The following is a 10,348-nucleotide window of genomic DNA, read 5'->3' as shown; positions in this document are numbered from 1 at the left end:
TCCAACAAAGCAAAACATGCCAGCACTGGCTCGAAATGTTGGTATGGACCATGAGCTCAAAGGCCCTACGTATGGTATGAACCCACAACCTTCTGACTCAGAGGTGAGAGTGCTACCAACTGAGTCAGGCTAACAAATAAATAAATAAGACCCTTGTATTTAATGTACAATTTTATGTAGGCAAGCACAGCAGCCAAACTCTCAGAAATGTCTCACAGGCAATAAACCAATGAAAATTCTGCATGTCAAGGCTATTAACTGCTTTACAAATCCAACTAACTTCAATCTGGACGAATTAATATGGATACAAAATAGATAGTTTACATATTGATATATTTCTTAATATTTCATTGAATAAAAAATTAGGTTGGTGATAACAAAAGATCTGCATTGTAAATGCACTGCAGTATTTTTAAACATGAAAAGCAGCTAAAGTGAGTGGAAATTTTGCTTATTTTCTAAGACTGATTGCAAAAATTGCAGCCCCTCCTATGTGCAAGTATAAAGCTACCCTTTTCATATCACTTCTCAAAATCTCTCTTATTAAAATACAGAAATAATCATCTACATATGGTTGCACTAATTGTTTTGCATAATTCGTCCAATTTGTTGTTAGATCAAACACTCACTGTGGATGAACGAGCTACTTTTGAAACCTGAATAGCTGTTCAGAATGATGAGCCAAATTATATTCTGACTAAATCTTACTTCAGAAACAAATGTCTTTCTTTCTAGCTGTTGTGATCTCACTTTGTTCAATGGTCACACAATGCTCTAATTATATTGATGGCAATTTGAATTATTCATTTGTGGTACATATCCATGTATTCATTGAATATAATGAGGCAAAATTGATGCATGATCAACTAAACAAGATGGTATAAACTCGTTAATTGCTTATTTAACTTGAAATGAATTATTCACCAATTAGAAATGGAACACAGAAGATTTAAGATATTGTCAGGTTAAAAACATTGCAGGACTCAACTGGGTGTTATTGGTCCTTTTCAAGGATAGCAATAACATTCACAGTAATCAGAGACGTTCACTACTTCAGCAGGAGTTAAAATGTAAAAAAACTATTTAATGTATTAAATCAATTTATGGTTCTATCAGATAAGGGAAAGAGCAGGGAATTGGTATTATGATGGATGGGCTGTCTAAACAGCAAACACTGACACAAAATACAATTGAACCTCACTATAACAAACCCTGCTTATAATAATAATAATCCTTGCATTTGATGTAACAAACCTCTGGTTTTAACGATCCCAATGTCAAGACCCGATTTTTCCAATGAAATCTGCCCGACTACAATAAACACTTAAACAGGATCATCCCGGAGATACACCACATGCATGCCAGGTTTGGAGTGGCTTTTGATTGGCTTTGATTTTGAATCATCTTGCAATGAGTTGAATGGCCTCTTACTGTGCCATGCATTACCATGGTTCTAAGGTAATAATAATAATAATAATCCTTGCATTTTATATAGCGCTTTTCACGTCGGGAGGACATCCCAAAGCGTTTCACAGAACACACTGTAAAGTGAATTGACTGTATATTTGTGGGCGAACGCGGCAGCCAATTGCACACAGCAATGTCCCACAAACAGTCGTAGATTGAAAATAACCAATTTATTATTGTTTTTTTGTTTTGGAGGGATTATTATTAGCCGTGTGGAGTAAGCAAACTTGCCCAAGGTTTCGCCCTGCCTGGAATTGAACTCAGGTCTCTCGCTTGCAAAGCGAGTGCTCTAACCACTGAGCTACAGGACTCCACAAAGGTGTCAGTTTGGTGTAATCGGTAGCACTCTTCTGCATCAGAAAGTTATGGGTTAATGATTAAATTCAAAATTTTGAATTTATAATCTAGGCTGACACTGCAGTGAAATGATGGGGGAGCACTGGATTGTCAGAGACACCAACCTTTGAATGAAAGGTTAAACCAAGATCCACCTGTGTTCAGGTGGATGTTAAAGGTCCCACAGCAGTACTTAACAACAGAAGGGAGTTTCTTCCAGTGTTCAATATCCTGCCAGAAAAAAATTGGTCATTCATTTGATGGCTGTATGTCGGAAATTGTTGTATGCAAATTGCATTGCGTTCCTACCAACCTGCCTGCTCTCTCCATTCAGCGGGCTCCGGCCTGCTCCATGTCTCCTGCCCGACCCTCCCTACCATCGGTGGCCGGGCTTTCAGCCTCTATGCCCCCACACTCTGGAACTCCATCCCACGGCCCCTTCGCCTCGCTTCCTCCCTTGCCTCCTTCAAGGCCGGTCTCAAGACCCTCCTCTTCGACCGTGCCTTTGGTTGCCCTCCCACCTCTCTGCCTTCCCTCACCCCTACACCACCCCTCCCCCATGCTCGGGCTCCGACACCTAACTGTTCAGTGCTTTGAGATGTCCTCCCGACTTGAAAGGCGCTCTATAAATGTAATTTTGTTGTTGTTGCTGTTGTTGCATTTACCTACAAATACACAGTCATTGCATTTTGCAATAAATCCTATGAAATGTGATTTGAGACATTTTGACAATTTTGAATTATCATTATTTTATTAATATTTGATTCAAATAACAGTAACCAAATAGCCAACATAGCACTTGGGAACATAGGAACAGATGTCAGATGTGTGCTCTGAGACCTTAAAAGAATGGCAGATCTTTCAATTTCATTTCCCAAGCTTTTTTCCATATCTCTGATTTTCCTCATTAAATTTGTCTGTCTGGGATTGTCTCACTTTGTGTTGCAGAATTAAGGAGTTAAGATGAGAGTATACACAGAAGCACAGGTTTTTTAATTGCCCTGTTTCATTCACTTTATAAAAGGAGCCTCTCCTGGAACGACATAGTTTACTGTTCAGACCTTTGTATGTATGTCTGTAAAATTGAAAAGCACATTAATAGCTTACCCATAGAAAATCACATCATGGAATGATGGCGTTCCTCATATACAGAAAACACCAAGCTCTAAAGTAATGTATTGGAGATTTTGTTTTGCTCTAGTCTAGACCATTAATTTTCTTCCTTTTCTCTTAAAGCCAATGAGTTAACTTGTAATGCGCCTCTCTTTGTTACTTCACCATGTGGCCTTGTTCAAAGATGAAGGAAGCACTTTTCAGCCAGGTTCAGTGGATAACATTCCCTTCCCTATCTCAGTGATAATATTTTTTAAACCCATCATTAAGCCTCCAAAAACTTGAAGCAAACAAGTCTTAAGATAACAGCTGAAAGTTGGCAACATTAAAAGGACCCTAACATGTACGCTTGTTTTTAAACTTAACCACATACTCATAGGCTTATACCTGAGACTCTGAAAGTTTATCAGTACAATAAATCTTACAATTTTTTTATTTGCCATTTTCACTAGCGAATCAACATGATACGACAAACTTTCCATTGTTTGTGTTAATAATGAATCAAATACTCAGATTGTTAGTCATAGTGGTGCTTCCAAGTCAGTCTGGGTCAGGTAGACTGACAGACATTGTAACGGGATTCTGTAGCATGAATTATAGTGAAGAACAGGGTCGGAGAGGTGAGCTATAGCATCCTCACACTGATGGTATCCAAATTGGTCGGCCTACCAGAGCTACAGGTTCATTCCTTTGCCTTTCTTTTTAAATGAAAGAGTTACTTTGAAAAGAAAAGTTCCATTTTCTTTTTAGATGTTATCGGTGTGTTATCATTTTATTTTACGGTTAGATTGATCCAGGCAGGAGCATACCTTTAAAATTAACAGTCAGGATTTGATCGGCTTGTCTCCTGGGTAATTCTGTGTCAAACACAACACAGCAAAGGGAGAGCAGTTTCAACTGAGGTACTTACACAGGAATTGAGGAGCAAGTCATTGAACGATTATTTTAAAAAAACCAGTAAGACACATGAATGAACTGATAGAAGTATCATTTGACTTACCCATTAGAATGCTCTGCATACCAATTACCTCCGTGCTCACAAGGCTACACTGGCTCCCAATACCCCAGCAGATAAACTTCAAGATCTTTATCTTCAAATTCCTTCCCGATCTTGCCCATCGCTACTTCTAAATCAGTGATTATCCTCCCTGAAGGAGAGAATTTGCGCACAGAAATGTCCTACAAACATCCATGAGGTGAATGACAATTTTATCTGGGTGATTGTTGGCTAGGACACAATGAGAAATTAACTCCCTTCTCTTACAGCACCTGGCCGTAACATTCACCTGAACAGGGAGACAGGATTTTAATTTAATCTCTCATCCAAGTATGGCACATAAAGTGCTCTATATGATTTAGCAAGAAAACTGAAAAATTAGTTTCAGATGTGCCAAAGCAGCAGGACAAGGATGTGAGGGCAATTTTAGGACAAGAGCTAGAATATATTCTTCACATATAGTGATCACCCACTAGAATAAGATACAGAAATTTGGAAAAATAATATATTTCTGTCTAGTGAACAATTGGCCAATTTAAACTCATAAAACAACAACAACAATAACAAAATTACATTTGTATAGCGCCTTTCACGTCAGGAGGACATCCCAAGACCCTGGACAGACAGAGTTACAGGTTCGAGCTGGGGGTCAGGGTGGGGGAGGGTGGAGGGCAGGGGGGGAAGCAGGGAGATCGAAAGCAAGGTCGAAGAGGAGAGTCTTGAGGTGGGTCTTGAAGGTGGCGAGGAAGGAGGCGAGACGGAGGGACTGCGGGATGGAGTTCCAGAGGGTGGGTACAGAGGACCATGGAGGGCTTTGAAGGTGAGGACCAGGATCTTGAACTGTATCCTCTGTGTGATGGGAAGCCAGTGGAGTTGGGCGAGGACGGGGGTGATAGGGTCACAGAGCTTAGTGCGGGGGAGGACACGGGCTGCAGAGTTCTGAATGATCTGCAGCCTGTGGAGGTAGAAGTTGGGGAGGCCGACAAGCAGTGACTTTGCATAGTCGAGCCTCGATGTAATGAAGGCATGTATGAGGGTTTTCAGTGGCCTGCGGTGTGAGTCAGTGTCAGAGCCGGGCGACGTTGTTGAGGTGGGGGATGGCAGAGCGGGTCATGGCGCAGATGTGGGGTAGAAAGGGTAGTTGAGGGTCAAACAAGACCCCAAGGTTCCGGACTGGCTCAGTGAGGTGGAGTGTGCCACCATGGATGGTGATACTGTCAGCGCCTGAGGTGAGGAGATGCCGACGGGAGCCAATCAGGAGAGCCTCGGTCTTGTTGAGGTTCAACTGAAGAAAGTTAGTTCTCATCCAGGACTTGATGTCTGACAGACATTCTGTCAGGACACCAGTTGTATAGACATGATTTAAGATAATTATTAAAAACTGAATGGCTTATCTATTGGTCACTCTTTGATTTACTTTACAGCTTTAGACGTTAGCTTCATGCATTTTTGATCTGCAGAATTTCCCTCACTTCTGATTTCAAGTGGGCACCATCTTTGCTGTTGCTGGATAGACTTTCCTGAAGCCAATAATGACCTTGTTTTATCATTCCCAGTCACATTGTGGGTGGTCCTGTAGTTTTGACTGATAGTGTGTTTTTTTAACTTTCAATTCAGATGCCTTCAGAATCATTCATATGTGGATATTGAGTGGTGTTAACATTCCCACGTGAATAGTTTTATTGTTTTAACTCTTTCAGCGTAAATCCACTGGAATTTCGACCTTCTTTACACAATCAGGAGCAGCAACTACAAACTTGCAACTCACTGAAAACAGCCAAAAAAATATCTTTAGCAAACACCAGAATTGCTGATGGAGGCAGTTTGTGCCAAAGAAATTCATGAGGCATCAATTCAAATCCCCGGGCAAAGATGAGGCCTCTGTTTAATTTGCTAGTTAAAACAAATATGTATGTGTGTTCAATTGTGTTCACATAATTCTGTTTCTCCGAAACTTAACCTCCTCAGCAACAGAGAGGTGCATTTCTCAATCACCAGCTTCTCTGTCTGGCAATTCCCTGTGTTAATTTTAGTCCAAGTGACAATAGCACACTGGACCCCAATCAAAGATAAGCGGAGGGATTGGCTCAGGCTCTAGTTGTTTATTCGTTTGAATTTCTAACAGAACTGTGCCATACAGTGTTCACCTGCAAAAATACACAGTCACTACACTTTACAGTGAATCTTGCGAAGCACTTTGATGTTGAAGCGATGTATCAACTTCCATTTGAACTACTGGCTTCAAAAATAGAAAATGTTGTTTCTGTTTCAGTGCCTTGAACTCTATAAATATATGAAGTTGCACTTTGATCCTGATTTACTGTGGCTAGTGGCTTTTCTTGTTGTAGTGGAAGTGTCTCGCTAATGTAGCATCTTCAGACAGTTATTTTTTTCCCTGGGGAGGAGACAGAAATTCATAAAAAAAGCTTAGTGACAAAAGGAAAATGACCTCTATTATTTCCCTTGGTATCTTCCTGACTAAGCACACAGCTATTTGACTGACACTGCAAATGCTGCCATTATGTACAATCCGGGATAGAATCAAAGCGCAAAATACTGCAGATGCTGGAAATCTGAAAACAAAAACAGAAGTCGCTGGAAACACTCAACAGATCAGCCAGCATCTATGGAGAAAGGAAAGTGAGTCAACATTTTGGGTCCACGACCCTCCAACAGTTCTGACGAAGGGTCGTGGACCTGAAACGTTGACTCACTTTACTGTCTCCATAGATGTGGCCTGACCTGCTGAGTGTTCCCAGTGACTTCTGCTTTTGTTTCTGGGATGGAGTCTTCCTTTCTCATCTTTGTATACCAGAGTGTAAAGGAGGTTGAGTGCAATACTAAGAGAGATCAGTGCAGTTATACTGAGGAATGGTGGGCACCAAAAAACAGGAAAATGGACAATTGGCAGAATTTGAAACATAACATAACATGTAGGAGCAGGAGTAGGCCATTCGGCCCTTCGAGCCTGCCCCGCCATTCAATCATGGCTGATCTTCTAATCTAACTTCAGCTAATAACCTAACCCTGCCTTATCCCCATATCCCTTAATTCCTTTTACAATAAGAAATCTGTCTCAGTCTTGTATATGTTCAAGGACTGAGCGTCAACAGTCCTTTGGGGTAGCGAGTTCCATACATTCACCACCCTTTGAGTGAAGAAGTTCTTCCTCAAATCAGTGCGAAAGTGCTGGCCTCTGATTTTAAGGTTGTGACCCCTGGTTTTAGTTTCTCCAACCAGGGGAAACAATCTCCCACTATCTACTCTATCATGCCCTTTGATGATCTTATAGGCTTATAAGATCCCCTCTAATTCTTCTATATTTTAGAGAATATAGGCCCAAATTGGTCAGCCTATCTTCGTAACTCATCCCCTTCATCCCTGGTACTAACCTAGTAAATCTACGCTGCACCCCCTCCAAGTCAAGTACATCCTTCCTTAAATAAGGAAACCAAAACTGCACATAGTACATAGTATTCCAGGTGTGGTCTCACCAGGGCCCTATACAGTTGCAGCAAGACTTCCCTACTTTTATACTCTAATCCTTTCATAATGAACGCTAACATACCGTTCGCCTTCCTAATTGCTCGCTGCACCTGCACCTGGTGCAAAGACAGATGCAAAGTGCCCATTTATGGACTCTGCCATGTCCTTATCCCCCAATACAACTTCTCCCGTCTCTGACTGAAGTGGATCTACATTTACCCTCACTAGCCTATTCCTCTTAATATATTTGTAAAAACTTTTACAATCAGACTTAATGTTCCTAGCTAGCTTACCCTTATGCTCCTTTTTCTCGCTCTTAATGAATTTTTTTAGTTTTTTTTTGCCGGTTTCTAAATCTTCAGATTTGCTGCTTTTCTTGGCAGTTTTATAAGCTTTTTCTTTTAATTTGATGCTTTCCCTAACTGCTCTAGTTAGCCACGGATGAATTGCTTTCCCTGTGGTACTCTTATTCCGCAAGGGAATATGCGACAGCTGAGAATTTTGCACTACATTCTTAAATATTTGCCACTGTTGGTCTACATTTTTACCTCTTAATCTTATTCTCCAGTCTATTTTACCTAAATCTTTCCTCATACATACAAAATTAGCCCTATTTAAATTCAGAATACTTGCCTTGGATTTAACTATATGCCTCTCTAACTTAATGCAGAATTCAATCATATTGTGATCACTCTGCCCTAGAGGATTCTTAATACCTACACTGCCGACTAGCCCTGTTTCATTACACAAAACAAGGTCTAGGATGGCCTGACCCTAGTTGGTTCCTCGGCATGCTGCTCTAGAAAGTTATCTCTCATAAACTCAATGAACTCTTCTTCTAAGCTTTTGCCGATTTGGTTTTCCCAATCTATGTGGAGATTGAAATCACCCACTATTATTGCTTTACCTTTCCTACATGCTCCACTGATTTCTTGAAACGTAACTTTTTCAAAGTGCTTTATCACATAAAACTGCTTCACAGAGAATCGTTGAGAGAGTTGTGTAGTGACTGTTTTGGAGGCAAACATATTAGAGGTTTGCAGCAGCAAAGTCCCACAGGAGGTTAATGATCGATGATTCTGAAGGATTTTTGGTCAGGGCAAAAAGAGAAACTCCATTTTCTTTGGAATAATAGTATCTAAAATGGCGTAACCACGGCAGATCCATGGAACCTCTTATAAGGGACAAAATCTCCAAACTTTAGCGCTGATGAGATCTCGGGTCCAAGCCCATACAAAGGATTCCCAGAAGAAAACTATGTTCACATGGCAGCTACCTTATAATAATAATAATAATAATAATAATAATAACAATAATAATAATAATAATCCTGGCGTTTGATATAGTGCTTTTCACGTCTTCTAGACGTCTCAAAGCGCTTCACAGAATATACTGTAAAGTGAATTGACTGTATATTTGTGGGCGAACACGGCAGCCAATTGCGCACAGCAATGTCCCACAAACAGTCATGGATTGAAAATGACCAATATATTATTGTTTGGGTTTTTTGGAGGGATTATTATTAGTCGTGTGGAGTAAGGAAACCTGCCCAAGGTTTCGCCCTCTGCCTGGAATTGAACTCAGGTCTCTCACTTGCAAAGCGAGTGCTCTAACCACTGAGCTACAGGACTCCACTTTGCTGGTGTCCACACAGCAGTTAGTGTTAAGAGTACTTTTTAGATGCCAGTGCCTTAAAATCCTTAACACGGACCTGAACCGGGTTTAATATTACAATCTTCAGCAATACAGCACTCCCTTAGTACTCTCAGAAACATATTTCCATTTCAGTGCCACAGTCCATTTACAGAATGCATAGTATATGTGGAGTCCTGTAGCTCAGTGGTTAGAGCACTTGCCTTGCAAGCGAGAGACCTGGGTTCGATTCCCGGCAGGGTGAAACCTTGGGCAAGTTTCCTTACTCTACACGCCTGATAATAATCCCTCAAGATAAAAAACAATAATAAACCAGCGCTTTGGGACATCCTCCCGACGTGAAAGGCACAATACCAATGTAATCTTGTTGTTGTTGTTGTGTAAGTATCCTGTCCTCACATCCTCCCGGCGTGAAAGGCACTCTATAAATGTAATTTTGTTTGTTTGTTTGTTATTAAAGCAACAGTTGTAAGCTATGGTATAGCTCATATTAGGTGAGTATAACTCTTGTGCTATTAATTTATGCACATGCAAATTGAGTTATTTAAAGGATGACTTCAGGCTTTTTCCCAGTGATGCTCTGTAATCAGCTACTGAGAGGTGTGAAGTTGATAAAAGCAGCACAGTCGATACTGTACATATCTGCAAACTGCTGCTCTGTCACCAAAGCAGCGTGCCACTGGGCAATGAAACCTGGTCAGTGCCATTATAAGCCAATGGGAACAAGATATTAATAAATTATGCTAACCCTATCTAATTTGTGTACATAAATCTTATTAATTGGATTTCCTCAGTAACCCAAAACCTTCAAATCCTATATTTAGGAAACTTGAAGGGTTTACGTTAAGTCATTAGCCTAACTTAGGGAATAGTATTTGGCAATAGACCGTGAAATGCATTTTGAGTTGCAAGTAACATCTAGCTTAAGACATGAAATAAACCTTTCACAAAACCACTCCATCAAAAAGTATGGATCCTGTTTAAATATCTATTAAGAGCAGTCCCATAAATCTCCTCATATTTTTTCAAGTACTATTGATGAAGATTGCAGAATGGATTCTCAGTTTCTTTTTAAACTGCAGATTTGCTTTTCCCCCCACAATTATCATAAAGAAAGCTGACATTAGGAAACATTGCACTGTCTTATTAAAGATTTATCTTTAATATCAGCGCTTTCTCTTCAAGACTTGATATTTTTCAGACTGGCAGAAATAATTTAGAACAGGGGAATTTTCTCTCTGAATTAGAAGAAACGTATGTGACAGAAATGTGATTTACAAGATTTATTTCAGCTCA

Source organism: Callorhinchus milii, unplaced genomic scaffold (assembly GCF_018977255.1).
Source record: "Callorhinchus milii isolate IMCB2004 unplaced genomic scaffold, IMCB_Cmil_1.0 Scaffold1, whole genome shotgun sequence".
NCBI classification, from domain to species: domain Eukaryota; kingdom Metazoa; phylum Chordata; class Chondrichthyes; order Chimaeriformes; family Callorhinchidae; genus Callorhinchus; species Callorhinchus milii.
Note: the sequence above shows the minus strand (reverse complement) of the source record.